Here is a 16,882-nt window from a genome sequence, read left to right as displayed (position 1 = left end):
ATTTTTACGATAACTCTAAGGGAAGCTCATTGTTGTTTGAGGCCAGGACAGGTGTACTGCGGACTAAAACGTACCGAGCCAGATACCAGGAGATAGATTTGTTGTGCGGGGCGTGTAGAGAGGAGGAGGAAACGGCTGAACACCTGATACTTGCTTGTAAACAACTTCATCCTGCAGTTGAATGTAACAAGGAGCTATTCAAAGCTTTGGGTTTTAAAGACAGTGAAAGTAAAATAGACTTTGAACAAGTAGAAATAACTAAACGGAGGCTATCTGATTAGTGGATAATATCCACGCAAAAGTAAAGGAGTAAATACGTAGGTATGCATGCATATAGTACCATTCAAGGCTAGGTTGTGCGCGCCGCCGCCGCCCAATTCAAAGGGTTGAGCCTCAATCATCCATCCATCCACCCATCCAAACAAAGCGCTAATATTGCTCCAACGAAGTGTAAAACATTTTAAACATTTACAAAACAACGTTTTGATGATTACACTCCTGCGAAAAGTTTACACCAGCAGCAAAGAATACATTTCGTTACTGCTACTGTGTATGGTTGAGCTCTGTGCCACCAGGTGGCTGCACCGTGCAGACCACATTTGCGCTTCTGCTAAACGGCACAGTCTAGTGGCCAGGCCCTGTCCCCTTGCGCTTGTGTTTGCCCTAACACCGGACTCGCGAAACGCTATTGCGTTAGTAATCTTCCGGTGTAAAGTGACGGCCGCAAACGCGCAAATCCTGGCGCCGATCGGATAGTGGCAGTCCGATGCGCTGGAGCCAGTCCGCTCGTGTGCTGCCTTGCAGAGGGACGCGATGTTGCAGCTTGACATGTTGTCAGTCGCTACGTTTGCAGTCCACAACGCAACAAAGTCGAATCATGGTGCTCGCGAAAAGACTGAGACCGACACTGACGGCGCTCTCTTCAAAGACGGAGCACATTGTAACACAAGCAGACGACACTTCCTGTGTGCCGGAAGTGCTTAAGTGTACTGAACAATTGTTCTTGTCCATTCTCTTTATGTTGCTTTATTTTTATAAAAACAAATTAACTAACATTTCAACTATTACGAACACCATTTGTTTACCATAAAGTTGGAAGAATTATCGATCACGCGCCCTGGTCAGCCAATCGTATAGCTTGCCCCACTGACGTCGCATGGGTGATGTACGTCATATGGGTAGGGGCATAGAGTTACTATACTGATTCTAGAGGACAAGCTACCCATAGGGCCCATGCAGTACACTGTACCCATGCATTGAAATCGGGAACCGCAAGAGCGCCGCCATGTTGCTACGCGCCGAGGTTGCCAGCTCCTGAGACGCTTGCTAGACTTGGTTAGGGTGGCTAGAAGGGGAGGTGTGAATACCGGCGGCGCTTTCCTTCGGGCGCGCGTGACCCCCTTGCGCACCGATGCCACCAGGGGGAACGTGGCGCTGCTGCTCGCGGCGTGGTATTACGGCGTGGTACTCCCGCGCTGGCCTGCGCCCTCCGCTGTCAGTTGGTCTCGTCGCCTGTTTTGCAGTGTTCCTCCAGCCATTCCGTCATTCGAGGGCGAGATGCTGTGGACCACCAAAGTTATGTTGAGCACCGCAGCGACGCACGGCTAGTTTATTACATTGCAGGTTATGTGGCGAGAAGGCGTGTTTTGCCCACATATTGTGAAGACTACGAAGCACCATAAAGGCAATATCCCCAGAGAGCTTCCACCAGAGGCATCCAAAGAGTGGGACCTTGAGGGCCTTTTATATCCCTCAGAATCGTTCTATAAGCTGGACAATGCCCTTGAAAACAAACTAACTCGTTTATTCAGTGTAACACCCGCCGTGGTTGCTCAGTGGCTATGTTGACTCGTTTATTCAGTGTAACACCCGCCGTGGTTGCTAGTGGCTATGGTGTTGGGCTGCTGAGCACGAGGTCGTCGGATCGAATCCCGAAATGGAGGCGAAATGTGAAAATACCCGTGTACTTAGCTGCACGTTAAAGAACCCCAGGTGGTCAAAATTTCCGGAGCTCTCCACTACGGCGTGCCTCATAATCAGAAAGTGGTATTGGCACGTAGAACCCTATTATTTTTAATTCAGTGTAACACGCTAGCATGCCAAAGCTGTGGCCGAGATTTTGCAGTCAATTGGTTAAATGTCAAAGATTGGTTGCCTAGACCATTCTGCTACCCTAACAGCCTCAGTTATACGTTTTTATTGCCTCACAAGGATTCACTTTTTGCTTAAAAGTTTCAATCAGCAGAGCAGTGAGAAGAAACGGAAAACACTGACACCTTGTGTGTTTCAGTGTCTGTGTTTCAGTGTTATAGCATTATGGGCCCGTTTCTTTTTAATATATACGTGAATGACATAACACAGATAGACAGAGAAATAAAAATGGTCATATATGCTGATGACACCAGCTTATTCTTTTCAGCCTCGTCTGCCTCGAACGTGGTCATGAAAGCAAATACAGCACTTAGGCAGCTTGAGAAGTGGACAAAATATAACGCTCTAAAAATTAACACTTCCAAAACAAAGGCCATTATTTACCGTCCAAAGAACAAGGATGTTCATATTAACGATGATATCACTCTTAATAATTTTAAAATAGATATAGGAAATTCCTTTAAAGTACTAGGTGTACTTTTCAATGAGAAAATGACGTGGGATGACCACACAAATTACGTAGCATCTAAACTGTCACGTGTCATCGGATCGATTTACACTCATAAAGACATCCTCCCTATAAAAGTGAAATTGCTCTTTCACAATTCCTTGTTCTGTTCGCATCTAAATTATTGTCATTTAGTCTCGGGGGAAACATCCTTCGCGAATCTACGAAAATTGCACGTTCAGCAGAAAAGAATGCTCAGAATAATATGCAATGTAGCATATGACCACCCATCTAAACCGCTCTTTATGAAAGACAACATAATGCCGATTCATGATCTGTACGCATACCGCCTAATCACTAAATACATTACAGAGGTCAAAAATAACGTCTCGTTCATTGTCCAACTGGCATCACTGCAGAAAAGAAATTTCGCGTACGCAACCAGAAACGCCGATATTTGGCACATACATTCATTCAGAACAGGTTACGGACAACATATGCTCAGAAACACTCTTCCACATCTCTTAAACATTTGCCAACATTACAATTTAAATCTCCAGCGCACCCGGTCAAAGGATTTGCGTCATTTTGTTTCACTTATAAGAGAAAGGGTGGCACTTTCTATTTGAAATGTACGACATCATATTATGCACATCGCTTTTTTTTTTTTTTGCAATTGTACATTTTTTGTAAAAATTGTCATTTGTGATATTCCTTGTGTCTGTACTTATATGCTTGTACTGTTTGCCTTTTTTTTCTAAACATCATGTATTGTATCGGGGAGGCGAGAGCCCGTCAAGCTGGATATCTAGCTTTTTCTCTCCCCCTCCCACATCCTTGGGATGGAAAATAAAGGCATTATTATTATTAATATTATTATTATTGTAAATATTTTTGCTCACTTGTAAATAAACGATTTCATGACCAGATCTGTTGCTTCACTGTCTGCAATCATAGTAAATTCCTTATATGAGCGTCAAAATGACATGCTACAGGTCTGCAAGCGCAGACAAAAAGTGGTTTGTAAATACGTCCAGACTTTATCAGGTAATGTCTGCAGTTTACAGGTCTTACGGCACGCATAGGGTGATTGACTGCTGATCTCGAGGACGGCGGTCGCATTTTCAGGGAGGCGATATGCAAGGCGCCCGTGTGCCGTATGATGTCAGTGCGCGTTAAAGAACCCGAAGTGGTCGCAATTATTTCGAAGCCCCAACTAGATCCTAACACCCAAAGCCAGCTCACGAAATGCGCACAGACAAAACGCGTTTGAATCTCGATACAGTGCGAACTGGGCCCGTAAAATCTCGCAGGAGTAATGACTTGGGCTGACATAACATTGTTTTCATGATAAAGATTCATTATTTGACGCTCGCAGAAAGCGCGGGATACCCGAAACGGGCTCACTTTCACTTCGGTGGTAGAGATGCAGCCGACGCGAGGCTGGCGAGGCGCTCATTTCGGCTGCGTGCTTACCCCGCCTTGGTCAACAGCGCCGCCCCGCGGCATCGGTGCGCTGTGGGGTCACGTTTGCGCCGCCGGTATTCACACCTCCCCTTCTAGCCACCCTAACTTGGTGACAGTAGTCAGTTTTAATCCGGCAACCGTAGCAGCGTAGCAGCATGGCGTCTCGCATGTAGTGTCGTGATGTGTGCGTGCAGCCGCGTGTTTGGTCTTTATAAGTTGGTTATTTATTCTATGTTGCGGGACGGTGTGGGTGTGGTCCATGTTGGTCCTACAGGTGGCAGTTATGCAACCGAGGGATGATCCTGTTGAAGTTTCCGACGGTATGCGGTTTTCAGCGGTCACGCCTGTTGCAGGAGTGTCACTCGACGAGGTTACGAGCTCGAAGCTGTGGTCAGATTCGTCGTCGGCGTTCCGTAATTCTCTTCGCACGGGCGCGGTATGTTGCAAAAGCCGTTGCTTAAATGATATTGCACGACATAAAAAACGACACGGACGTGAGAGAAGAGGACACACCAAGCGCAAACTTTCAACTAAGTTTATTGTGCCACTGCGTCATTTTATACATGGCAGGCAACGTGGATCGCGCATGCGCTTACAAGGAAATGAAGTGCGAATTCATGTAACATGGTTACGTGTCACCAACTTGCCCGGAATGCTGCTTTCATTAAATGCAAAAGCCGCTTTCGCGATTTATCGTCGCGACGATAGATCGTTTTTTTATTATTATTATAAGTACTGATCCAGCTGTAGGGCCCATGTAACCGACAAACGGAAGTATCAGGAGAGCACCTGAGATTATAATAAAGCAGGCGGCGCAGGAACTCCAGGGCACCCAAGGGACAGTGGGGGGATCAAAGCTCGAAGCAGAACGGTACGTAGGTTGGGGCCGCCGAGGCAGGTGTGTGCCAGGGAGTGTTCGCACGGACAGCTCCCCTGGCACGCGCAGCAGTGCCTCGCAAGGTCGAGATACTTTAAAGGCACCTGCGCCCATGATCTTTCTTTTGCCTCGGTGCAGTGAGCACGATTAACGAGAATAATATGGAGGGCATCCGGTGCAGTCGCGAATGCGTCATGGCAAATGTAGCTCGCGTCACCTGGCGTGTGTAATATCAGAGTTGGTTGTATGAACTTTATGCATAATACGCTTTGTTACGGTACCTTAACGGAATGGGTCTAGAGGACGGTGTTGGTATATTTTTTCGTACCGCCCTAATCCTATACCCCCCACTACAAACACACACACATACCCCTTTTTTTATGTATACATACAATTCCTTGCCATGACGGATCATAGCCTCCTTTATTTTTTGAAAAATAGAGGAGGCTATGGACGGATTGACCAGTTCAAGTTGTCAACTTGTCAGTAATTGACGTAGGAATCACTGTAATAAACACAATTCCACGATCGGATTGTTTACTTTCATTTTTTATTGTAACACTGAGGACTACATAGAACTTTATTTTGTATATGTGAGAGAAGTATGTGGATATCACGAGCTTAAGCCAATGTGCGATACACAGACAAAGCAGCTGCTACAACATGAACTGCACTGAGGGTCACACAACACATACGTAATTAAAGGTGCAAAATATAGGGGGAAGCTTCAAAATACGCTCTGTAACACTGCAAAGTATAACGTATGTGTACAATAAATGTTCAAAAAAACAATGCATCAATGTCCCATTTGTCTTCAAGTCTATTATCAAGTTCAAGTTTACTGAAGTTTATTATGAGCATATGTACAACAGGAATCTACTGACACACCCGCAATCAAGGTGGCTGTTCGAGGTGTGCTGGCTGCCTCAGTGTAAGAAAAAGAAATTGGGTGAATGTTGGCACCAGTACCACTGCTTCTTGCCTCTGACCTGCACGTGCCTCCGCGGCATCTTTGTGCACAAGAGTGCTGGCGTGGCGAGGCGTAGGAGTCATCCGAGAGAAAGATTATCGTTTACATGGAGAAGTGGCTGTTCACATTGCCTGTCACTTTCCCTCTAATGTTTCCTTGGCAACTAGGGTGACACACCCGCAGTCAAGGTGGCTGTTCGAGGTGTGCTGGCTGCCTTAACGAAAGAAAAAGAAAGAAATTAGATGAATGTCGATACCAGTGCTATTGCTTCTTGCCTCTTACCTGCATTTGCCTCCACGGCCTCTTGGCTTGCGGAGTCTGTATGAGGGAGCTGCTGTGGCTAGGTGTAGGCATTGTCTAAGCAAAAAGAAAAGGCCATTCAAATGGGGAATTATGGAAATAAATGCAGTTGTTATGTCTGCTTCTTGCACTCTTCTTGCCTAAAAGTTTTCAAACATAGTGTCCAGAACACACCAGCACTTTGACTGCTTCTGCTTTTTACCTGCAGGTGTTGCTGCGAGATCCTTAGTATGGCTGCATGCAGCATTGTAACACTTGTTGGAGGCATTTGAAATGGTAGCCAAAAATATAAAGAATCATCCTTGTCTGCATGAATGCTTTCAATTTCTAAATGCAGTGGTAACTATCACTATTAGTGCAAGGCCCCCCACATCTATGCGGCAAGTGCCATAGCTCGAAACTGAATTTTTCCTGTAGTGTTTCACAAGGCGTCTGATATGTCCACATTATATGTTATGTGTTTGTTTTTATTTATGCCAGTGTGGAGAGGGCATCATTAAATCGTTTTTTTTATTTTTGCGTGTCTTGTCTTTTGGTTTATTTCTGAATTTATCAAGCAGCAGTCTCATGATGCTAAAGTGACTTATGTAATGGCAATCAGCTTTTGTTTTGCAGAAAAGCAATGCATTTCCTGACCCATTGTTTGACATCCCCTCACTCGCATAATTTTGCAGAGTATTCTACCTATATTGACTTGCTTGACCTCCACTAAAGAGTCTTGCATTTTCAAATACGACTCTCTTCCTACAACCATTCTACACTTCTCATAATTTCTGTACCTTGGGCTTCTGATACTCTGCATTCACCATTTTTGCTTGTTTCTGGCTAGAAATGTCTTCTTTAATTTAGAGCTTAAATTTTACTTTTGGAACACACAGAAGGGCTTGCCATTGCATATCTACATAAAAGGGAAACATGTTTCATTAAACATTTGCAAAATCCAATTGAAGATTGATGAATGCAGCTTGCAGTGTGATTTGACTGAATGAGCCATAAAAGTAACTCATCTCACTTGGTAAATTAAAGCACATATTAGTGTGATGTACAAGATACGTTACACTAACGTGGTGGGTTCTCTTGCTTATACAGCAAAATAATCGGTGCGCGAGAAAAAAATTATTTTTGCATACCCCTTGTACACACTGATTTAAGGAAAATGAGCTGGAGCTGTCCACATGATCTACTTATTTTACCTGCGAGTATGGTCAACAAAAATGTGTCCCAGCTGCTTAGTGGTATTTGAGATTATGTCAGTATTGCATATGTGCCTGTTGTCTAAAATAATTGAATTTTGAACATGCTCGCAGGGATCTGATGTGCATATCTACAGTTTATGGATACATGTAAAAGACTCAGCATCAAGTGCAAGTGAACGGTCCCACAGGCCCGGAGTCGATCATGGAAATAGATTCGCTGCACAAATTTGTGACCAGAAAAGATATGCAACATGAAATGGCATGCAAGGAAGCGTTGAAAATATTGCACAGTTAATAAAACGCCTACGCTATTAACATGTGGGTTGATGCACTCGTCATGCAAAACGGAGGTGAGGCGTGCAGACAGGACACAAGAGTACAGAAGTGGACAACACGAGCGCCGTCCATTCTCTACTCTTGTGTCCTGTCTGCACGCCTCACCTCTGTTTTGCATAATGAATCCTTACCAACTAGCTCAGCTTTCTGTCGTTCTAAGTCTCGATGCACTCGATTTCGTCCGCATTAGGCACTCGCCTCTTGATTACTTCGTGGCACAGAAATACTCGTCATCAGGCTGTTTTTCTGCTGTGGCCTTTGTAGAAGCATGATTGTTCAAAGCGCAACAATTAAACAGATTCTATGAGTTGCTTGTGCTATGAGCGCAATACAATTCTGGTGCGCTGGTCCGCCTGTCCAGCAATTTCCTACTGAAGGGAAACCTGCAAATAAAAACACCGCTCCGCATGTAGAAAAATGCTCTACTGTGACGCTTCTCAGACGATTTTGATGCACCACAAGAGCTGCCTACTCGCGTGATATTCTCAACAAGGAGATACATTAGTTTACTTACATGTGAAGGTATATGCCAGAGCACTTCGGGGCTTCGGTGGCACATAAGGCACGAGTGTGCCATAGCGTCCGATGTCGACGCGCGATCGCATGTCAAACCTAAACTGTACGAAACTACTACGCGTCCAAAAAACAGATTCGAAACCGAAATTCGCGTCATCCTTTATTGCATGAATGCGTACATAGTGATTTACATAAGTCACTGACTTAGCGATCGCTTTCTGTAAACTTAATATTAACGCACCATCTTCATAAAGCCATCAGGTATGCGTTTTTAGATGACAAAGCATAAGGTGACCTGTACCTGTTTTCAGCTCTTTCAATAGTAATTGCGCTGGCCACATTGACCAGTAGCAACAGGGCGGCGCCCTAGAGGTTCCCACTTTTCTGGCCCAGCTTTTCCTCTAGAGTTGTTCTACTAACTCTATGGGTAGGGGCGACTTAAAATTACGCCGAGCAGCGTGCCGCGATCGGCAGCGACGTGCATTTTTAAAACCTTATAATAAATTACACGCGTTATACAGAGCACTTAGATGCATCAATATGATCAGAAGGACCTACTCTAACGACTCAGTACGTTTGTAGAAAATCGTCAAAATTGTTTCAGGGTCCCTTTAAAGTTTAAAGGGGGTTGTTACACAGCTGCAGTTGTCCACCAAAACATTGCAGTGAACGAACTCACTTTCCGTGCACACAACATTACACACGCTGAAGTGGTTGCCATCGCGATAGCCGCCGCAGATTAGGACTCGGTGGTCATCATCACCAATTGCTCAAGGAGTGCCTGCCGCAATATCGAGCAGGGGTACATGGCGTACTTCGCCTACAAAAGTTTGCAAAACAGCGACTACCTCGGTACCCGCCGTGGTTGCTCAGTGGCTATGGTGTTGGGCTGCTGAGCACGAGGTCCCGGGATCGAATCCCGGCCACGGCGGCCGCATTTCGATGGGGGCGAAAACACCCGTGTGCTTAGATTTAGATGCACGTTAGAGAACCTCAGGTGGTCGAAATTTCCGGAGTCATCCACTACGGCATGCCTCATAATCAGAAAGTGGCTTTGGCACGTAAAACCCCATAATTTAATTTTTAACTACCTCGGTGCCCTGCGCACCGGACGATTATCTGGACTCTGGTTCACACGGGCCTCGAGGGAAACAAGACGGCCGATGCCGCCGCCCGCGCGATCACTTTCCGGGCACCACCCTCACCCTCACCGATCAGGACCCCGAAACCAATCTCCAAGCAGGGTTGCCAGTTCCGCTTAATATAAGCGAATGTGGGCTTCTTTTTTCACCGAGTCGCTTGTAAATTTTTACAATCGCTTGTCGCGTTCTTTTTTTTTTTTTTTTTTTTTGGGGGGGGGGGGCTTACTCGCGCTTTTCCTGCAAATATTGTTATTTTAATACCCGTCGCGCGCGTTTATCGTTAAATATACGTGATAGTAGCAGGATTCACAAAGTACGAGACTATCCCTGTCCATTCATCACTGTTTTGACGCCTTGCCAGCACTCGTGGTCGTCTATGTCGTAGTGTGTTGCCGGTGTTCTTTGTGCAAAATGGCTTCGAAATGGTCGAAATATGGCAAACGATATTGTAAAGAGTGGGAAAAGGAAATGCAGCTCAAGGACTGGTTACGCCCAGTCACCGAAGACGATAAAAAAGCAGCATGCAAGTATTGCAAGTGTGAAATCCGCACTCATCATGCCGACCTCGTTCAGCACATGGCAACAGAGAAACACGCGAAGAACTCCCGGCCACTTTCCAGTGCACGTTTGACAACCATGGGCTTCACGAAATCATCGCCTCCAAGGACAACACCAGAATTGGAGCTCAAGGTGGCATGTTACTCGGAGTGTCATGCCATTATCAATTCTGTGGATCATCTGGGCGAGCTGTCACAGTCGTCCACGGCCTGCGAGGTAAAGCTGCACCAAACAAAATGTGCAGCACTAATAGCAAGAGTTCTTGCCCGTTGCCTGCTTGAGGATCTCGTGAAGGATATAGGTGCCTCGCAGTACTCATTATTGATTTACGAAAGCACTGACGTAGCAAATTAAAAGCAGGTCGCTGTCGTGGTTCGCTATTTCAGCACCTCACTAAAAAAAAGTGGTGTCCAAGTTCCTGGGACTGTTCACGCTCGAGGGTTCAAGTGCCCAACAGATTGCACAAGGCCTCCTAGACTTCTTGACCAGTGTTGGTCTGGATTTCATAAGGTGTATCGGAATCGGAACCGACGGCTGCAATGTTATGGTTGGGAGGAACAATTCTGTGTACACACACTTGCGTCGAAAAAAATGAGAACCTCATGCTAGTAAAGTGCGTGTGTCACTCGATTCAAGTATGTGCAAGTAAGGCAGTAGAAGTGCTGCCCCGGAGCCTAGAATTCCTGGTTGGCCATTCGTACAGTTGGTTTCCGCACAGTTCACTGCGGCTTCAGGAGTACGGCAAAATTTACAGACTGATGAAAAACGGCAAAGAACCATTAAAGTTGGTTCAGCTGTCGGGAACGCGGTGGCTGTCCATCTCCGGCTGCTGTAAACGTATACTGGAACAATGGGAGGAACTCAAGCTTCAGTTCACCATCTGCTACCGTTGCTATGACGCTGACATTCTGTCCGAAATGTATCAGGATCCTTTCAACAAACTGTACCTGGTGTTCCTGAACCCACTGCTGCAAGAATTCTCAAGAATCGATAAGCTGTTCCAACTTAATAAACTAAGGGGTTTTACGTGCCAAAACCACTTTCTGATTATGAGGCACGCCGTAGTGTAGGACTCCTGGAAATTTCGACCACCTGGGGTTCTTTAACGTGCACCTAAATCTAAGCACACGGGTGCTTTCGCATTTCGCCCCCATCGAAATGCGGCCGCCGTGGCCGGGATTCGATCCCGCGACCTCGTGCTCAGCAGCCTAACACCATAGCCACTGAGCAACCACGGCGGGTAAGCTGTTCCAACTTGAAACTGGAAATCCACTGAAACTGGTTGATTGCCTTCAGAACCTTTTCCGGTCGTTAATTTGCAGAGTGCTCAACCCGTTGTACATCCCAGCTGCAGGAGAAAGACTTTTGGAAGTCAACCTGGAGGACAGTGCGACCCACCTTCCACTTTCTGCTGTGGACTTTGGAGTACTGTTCAACATCAAGGGGGCAGCATCCAAACTTAACGCTGAGCAAGAAAGACGTTAAATTGAGATGCCGGGATTTCATTTTTGAGGCTGCAAAGCAAGTGCAGCTTAGGCTTCCTCCCAACATTCAGCTTTGCAATTACATGAAATCATTCTCGCCCGAGAACGTACTGAGCCAGGTAAAAACTGCCACTTCAGGATGTGCCTCTTCTCAAAACTGTTCAAGGGAGATGTAGGACCCCTGGATACTCAGTATTGACGGCTGTGCCTCCTTCCTCGGAAAAAATGTAAACAACAAGGACGGCGCTTCTTTCTGGGTACAAGTGCTAGATTTCAAGGATGCAAGCGGCGAAAGTTGTTTCAAGGAAATAGCAGAGTTCGCTCTGTCGTTGTTGGCCATGCCCGTTTGCTATGCCGATGTCGAGCGCGTGTTCTCGCACATGAACCTGGTGAAGTCGCGCCACCGAAACAGAATGAAGGATCCTATATTGAGCGGAATCCTGCACGTACGTTATGGCCTAAAGTTTCGAGGTGTTTGCTGCCGGGGCTTTCAACCGACATTAAAAATGTCGCAGCTATTCAACTCTAAAAAATATGTATGGTTGCGAAGTGGACGCGGAGGATTTTCCTGATGAGTCGAACACATCCGACGATGACTGTGTGTAGTTGAGCCGTGAAATCAAACATAGGTTGGAGGAGTCAACAAGTAACTTCATTCATGTACTGGCAAACGCGCAATGAACAGGTTGCAGACTACCCTGGGGACAATTATAAAAAGTACATAAGCGTTTTCGATCATTCTTGCGGATATTGTTGCTGTTCAAAATAATTAAAGTGATTGGTTCGCCTTCCTTCGTATTTGTGCGATTTTCTTATACTTTAATTGAACGATTTGCAAGAATGAGAAAATTTTTTATTGTCCGCTTCTTTCGGGCTTCTTAGCAAAAGTCGCGCCGCTTTTCTTTTTCTTGGGGGGGGGGGGGGGGGCTTGTTTTGGGGGTGGTTATTTGCTTATTTGCTCGGCAGCATCTGGCAACTCTGGTTCAAAGAGATCACTCAACTATACCAATCCGGCCATTCCGTCAATCCTAAGCCCTGCAAGGGCTTCACAAAGGCGGAGGAGAGCATTCCCCTTCTCTTACTGTGCCTGGTAGCCTTAAAGGGCCCCTGAAACGGTTCGGACAAATTTTGTAGACGCGTAGGGTACAGCTTAAGTAGGACATTCGCACCACAATTTAAGTGAAGCGTTACGTATTAATGGAGCTACAAGCGATTAGAAGTTACCCTCCTCCCTAGCCATGCTTTTCCTCCTCAACTCGTTCGCCGAGCGAGCGGGACTAAGCTCCGCCTTCACTGGTTCGGCGTCACGATGCGACGTCACATCGTCCACTTCCGGTTGTTTTGGAGCCCGCCTTCGCCCGCGCGAGACGTCTCCGCTAGCCGCTTGGCCGTCGACCCCAAGCGGAGCTATCGAAGCAGCGTGCGTTGCGAGCAATCTGTCGTAGCGCCGAACGTGTCTGGTATTCCGGTAACCACAGGCAAGCTGATCATTTCGGCAAATGACTGCAGGCATAAACATAAGCTGATGAAGGAACTTTAGCGTAGACGTACGTGAGCGGCCTGATCGGTCTGCACGGTCCAGACACTTGTTGGCGCAGCGCTTAACCAGCCAAACAAAGCGCTAATATTGCTCTAACCAAGTGTAAAACATTTTAAACATTTATAAAAACAACGTGTTGATGATTACACTCCTGCGAAAAATACACACCAGCAGCAAAGAAGAATACACTTCGTTGCTGCTACTGTGTATGGTTGAGCTCTGTGCCACCAGGTGGCTGCACCGTGCAGACCATTCACATTTGCCCTTCTGCTCATCTCATGGCTCATCCCGTTACGGCACACTCAAGCGCCCAGACCCTGTCCCCATGCGCTTGCGTTTGCCCTAATACCGGACTCGCGAAACGCGATTGCGTTAGTAATCTTCCGGTGCAAAGTGACGGCCACAAACGCGCAAATCCTGGCGCCGATCGGATAGCGGCAGTCCGATCTGCAGCAGCCAGTTCGCTCGTACGCTGCCTTGCAGAGGGACACAATGTCACAGCTTGACATATTGCCAGTCGCTACTTTCGCAGTCCACAAGGCAACAAAGTCGAATCATAGTGCTCGCGAAAGGACTGAGACCGACTCTGACAGCGGAGCTCTCGCCAAAATGGGGTACGTTGTATACAAGCAGACGACCATAGCTGTTTGCCGGAAGTGATTGGGTGTACTGAAAAATTGTTCTTGTGCATTCTCTTTATGTTACTTTCGTTTTATAAAAACAAATTAACTAACATTCCAACTATTACGAAGATCATTTGTTTACCATAAAGTCGGAAAAATTATCGATCACGCGCCCTGATCAGCCAATCGGATAGCTCGCCCCACTGACGTCATATGGGTGATTTCGGTCATATGGATAGGGGCAGGCCGCCATTGGAATATGAACCTGGCAACGTTTAACGCTAGAACGTTATCTAGTGAGGCGAGTCTAGCAATGCTATTGGAGGAATTAGAGGGCAGTAAATGGGATATAATAGGGCTCAGTGAAGTTAGGAGGACAAAAGAAGCATATACGGTGCTAAAAAGCGGGCACGTCCAGTGCTACCGCGGCTTAGCGGAGAGACGAAAACTAGGAGTCGAATTCCTGATTAATAAGAATATAGCTGGTAACATACAGGAATTCTATAGCATTAACGAGAGGGTGGCATGTCTTGTTGTGAAACTTAATAAGAGGTACAAAATGAAGGTTGTACAGGTCTACGCCCCTACATCTAGTCATGATGACCAGGAAGTCGAAAGCTTCTATGAAGACGTGGAATCGGCGATGGGTAAAGTCAAAACAAAATACAGTATACTGATGGGCGATTTCAATGCCAGGGTAGGCAAGAAACAGGCCGGAGACAAGGCATTGGGGGAATATGGCATAGGCTCTAGGAATAGCAGAGGAGAGTTATTAGTAGAGTTTGCAGAACAGAATAATATGCGGATAATGAATACCTTTTTCCGCAAGCGGCTTAGCCGAAAGTGGACGTGGAGGAGCCCGAATGGTGAGACTAGAAATGAAATCGACTTTATACTCTGCGCGAACCCTGGCATCATACAAGATGTAGACGTGCTCGGCAAGGTGCGCTGCAGTGACCATATATGATGGTAAGAACTCGAATTAGCCTTGACTTGAGGAGGGAACGGAAGAAAGTGGTACATAAGAAACCAATCAATGAGTTAGCGGTAAGAGGGAAACTAGAGGAATTCCGGATCGAGGTACAGTACAGGTATTCGGCTTTAACCCAGGAAGAGGACCATAGTGTTGAAGCAATGAACGACAATCTTATGGGCATCATTAAAGAGTGCGCAATAGAAGTCGGTGGCAACGCCGTTAAACAGGAAACCAGTAAGCTATCGCGGGGGACGAAAGACCTGATCAAGAAACGCCAATGTATGAAAGCCTCTAACCCTACAGCTAGAATAGAACTGGCAGAACTTTCTTAGTTAATGAACAAGCGTAAGACAGCGGACATAAGGAACTATAATATGGATAGAATTGAACAGGCTCTCAGGAACAGAGGAAGCCTAAAAGCAGTAAAGAAGAAACTAGGAATAGGCAAGAATCAGATGTGTGCGTTAAGAGACAAAGCCGGCAATATCGTTACTAATATGGATGAGATAGTTCAAGTGGCTGAAGAGTTTTATAGAGATTTATACAGTACCAGTAACACCCACGACGATAAGGTGAGAGAGAATAGTCTAGAGGAACTTGAAATCCCACAAGTAACACCGGAAGAGGTAAAGAACGCCTTGGGAGCTATGCAAAGGGGGAAGGCAGCTGGGGAGGATCAGGTAACAGCAGATTTGTTGAAGGATGGTGGGAACACTGTCCTAGAAAGGTTGGCCGCCCTATATACACAATGCCTCATGACCTCGAACGTACCGGAATCCATAAGAAAGGGGACGCCAAAGACTTGAAAAATTATAGACCGATCAGCTTACTGTCCATTGCCTACAAAGTATTTACTAAGGTAATCGCAAATAGAATCAGGAATACCTTAGACTTCTGTCAACCAAAGGACCAGGCAGGATTCCGTAAAGGCTACTCAACAATAGACCATATTCACACTATCAATCAGGTGATAGAGAAATGTGCGGAATATAACCAACCCTTATATATTGCCTTCATTGATTACGAAAAAGCATTTGATTCAGTCGAAACCTCAGCAGTCATGAAGGCACTACGGAATCAGGGTGTAGATGAGCCATATGTAAAGATACTGGAAGCTATCTATAGCGGTTCCACAGCCACCGTAATCCTCCACAAAGAAAGCAACAAAATCCCAATAAAGAAAGGCGTTAAACAGGGAGATACGATATCTCCAATGCTATTCACAGCATGTTTACAGGAGGTATTCAGAGACCTGGAGTGGGAAGAATTGGGGATAAAAGTTGATGGAGAATACCTTAGCAACTTGCGATTCGCTGATGATATTGCCTTGCTTAGTAACTCAGGAGACCAATTGCAATGCATGCTCACTGACCTGGAGAGGCAAAGTAGAAGGGTGGGTCTGAAAATTAATCTACAGAAAACTAAAGTAATGTTTACCAGTCTCGGGAGAGAACAGCAGTTTACGATAGGTAACGAGGCACTGGAATTGGTAAGGGAATACATCTACTTAGGGCAGGTAGTGACCTCGGATCCGGATCATGAGACTGAAATAACCAGAAGAATAAGAATGGGCTGGGGTGCGTTTGGCAGGCATTTTCAGATCATGAACAGCAGGTTGCCACTATCCCTCAAGAGGAAAGTGTATAACAGCTGTGTCTTACCAGTACTCACCTACGGGGCAGAAACCTGGAGGCTTACGAAAAGGGTTCTGCTGAAATTGAGGACGACGCAACGAGCTATGGAAAGAAGAATGATATAGGTGTAACGTTAAGGGATAAGAAAAAAGCAGATTGGGTGAGGGAACAAACGCGGGTAAATGACATCTTAGTTGAAATCAAGAAAAAGAAATGGGCATGGGCCGGACATGTAATGAGGAGGGAAGATAACCGATGGTCATTAAGGGTTACGGACTGGATTCCAAGGGAAGGGAAGCGTAGTAGGGGGCGGCAGAAAGTTAGGTGGGCGGATGACATTAAGACGTTTGCAGGGACAACATGGCCACAATTAGTACATGACCGGGGTAGTTGGAGAAGTATGGGAGAGGCCTTTGCCCTGCAGTGGGCGTAACTAGGCTGATGATGGTGATGGATAGGGGCGGTTTAAAATTCCGCCGAGCAGTGCGCTGCTATCGGCAGCGATGTGCATTTTAAAAACCTTATAATAAATTACACGCTTTACGCGGAGCACTTAGATATGCCAATTAACGATCAGAAGGACCTACTCTAACGACTCAGTACGTTTGTAGAAAATCGTCAAAAGCGTTTCAGGGTCCCTTTAAAATACTTCAACCCCGCTTGC

This window comes from Dermacentor andersoni, chromosome 2 (genome assembly GCF_023375885.2).
Source record: "Dermacentor andersoni chromosome 2, qqDerAnde1_hic_scaffold, whole genome shotgun sequence".
Classification (NCBI taxonomy): Eukaryota; Metazoa; Arthropoda; class Arachnida; order Ixodida; family Ixodidae; genus Dermacentor; species Dermacentor andersoni.
The sequence above is the reverse complement of the archived record's forward strand: the minus strand, read 5'-3'. Positions refer to the sequence as shown.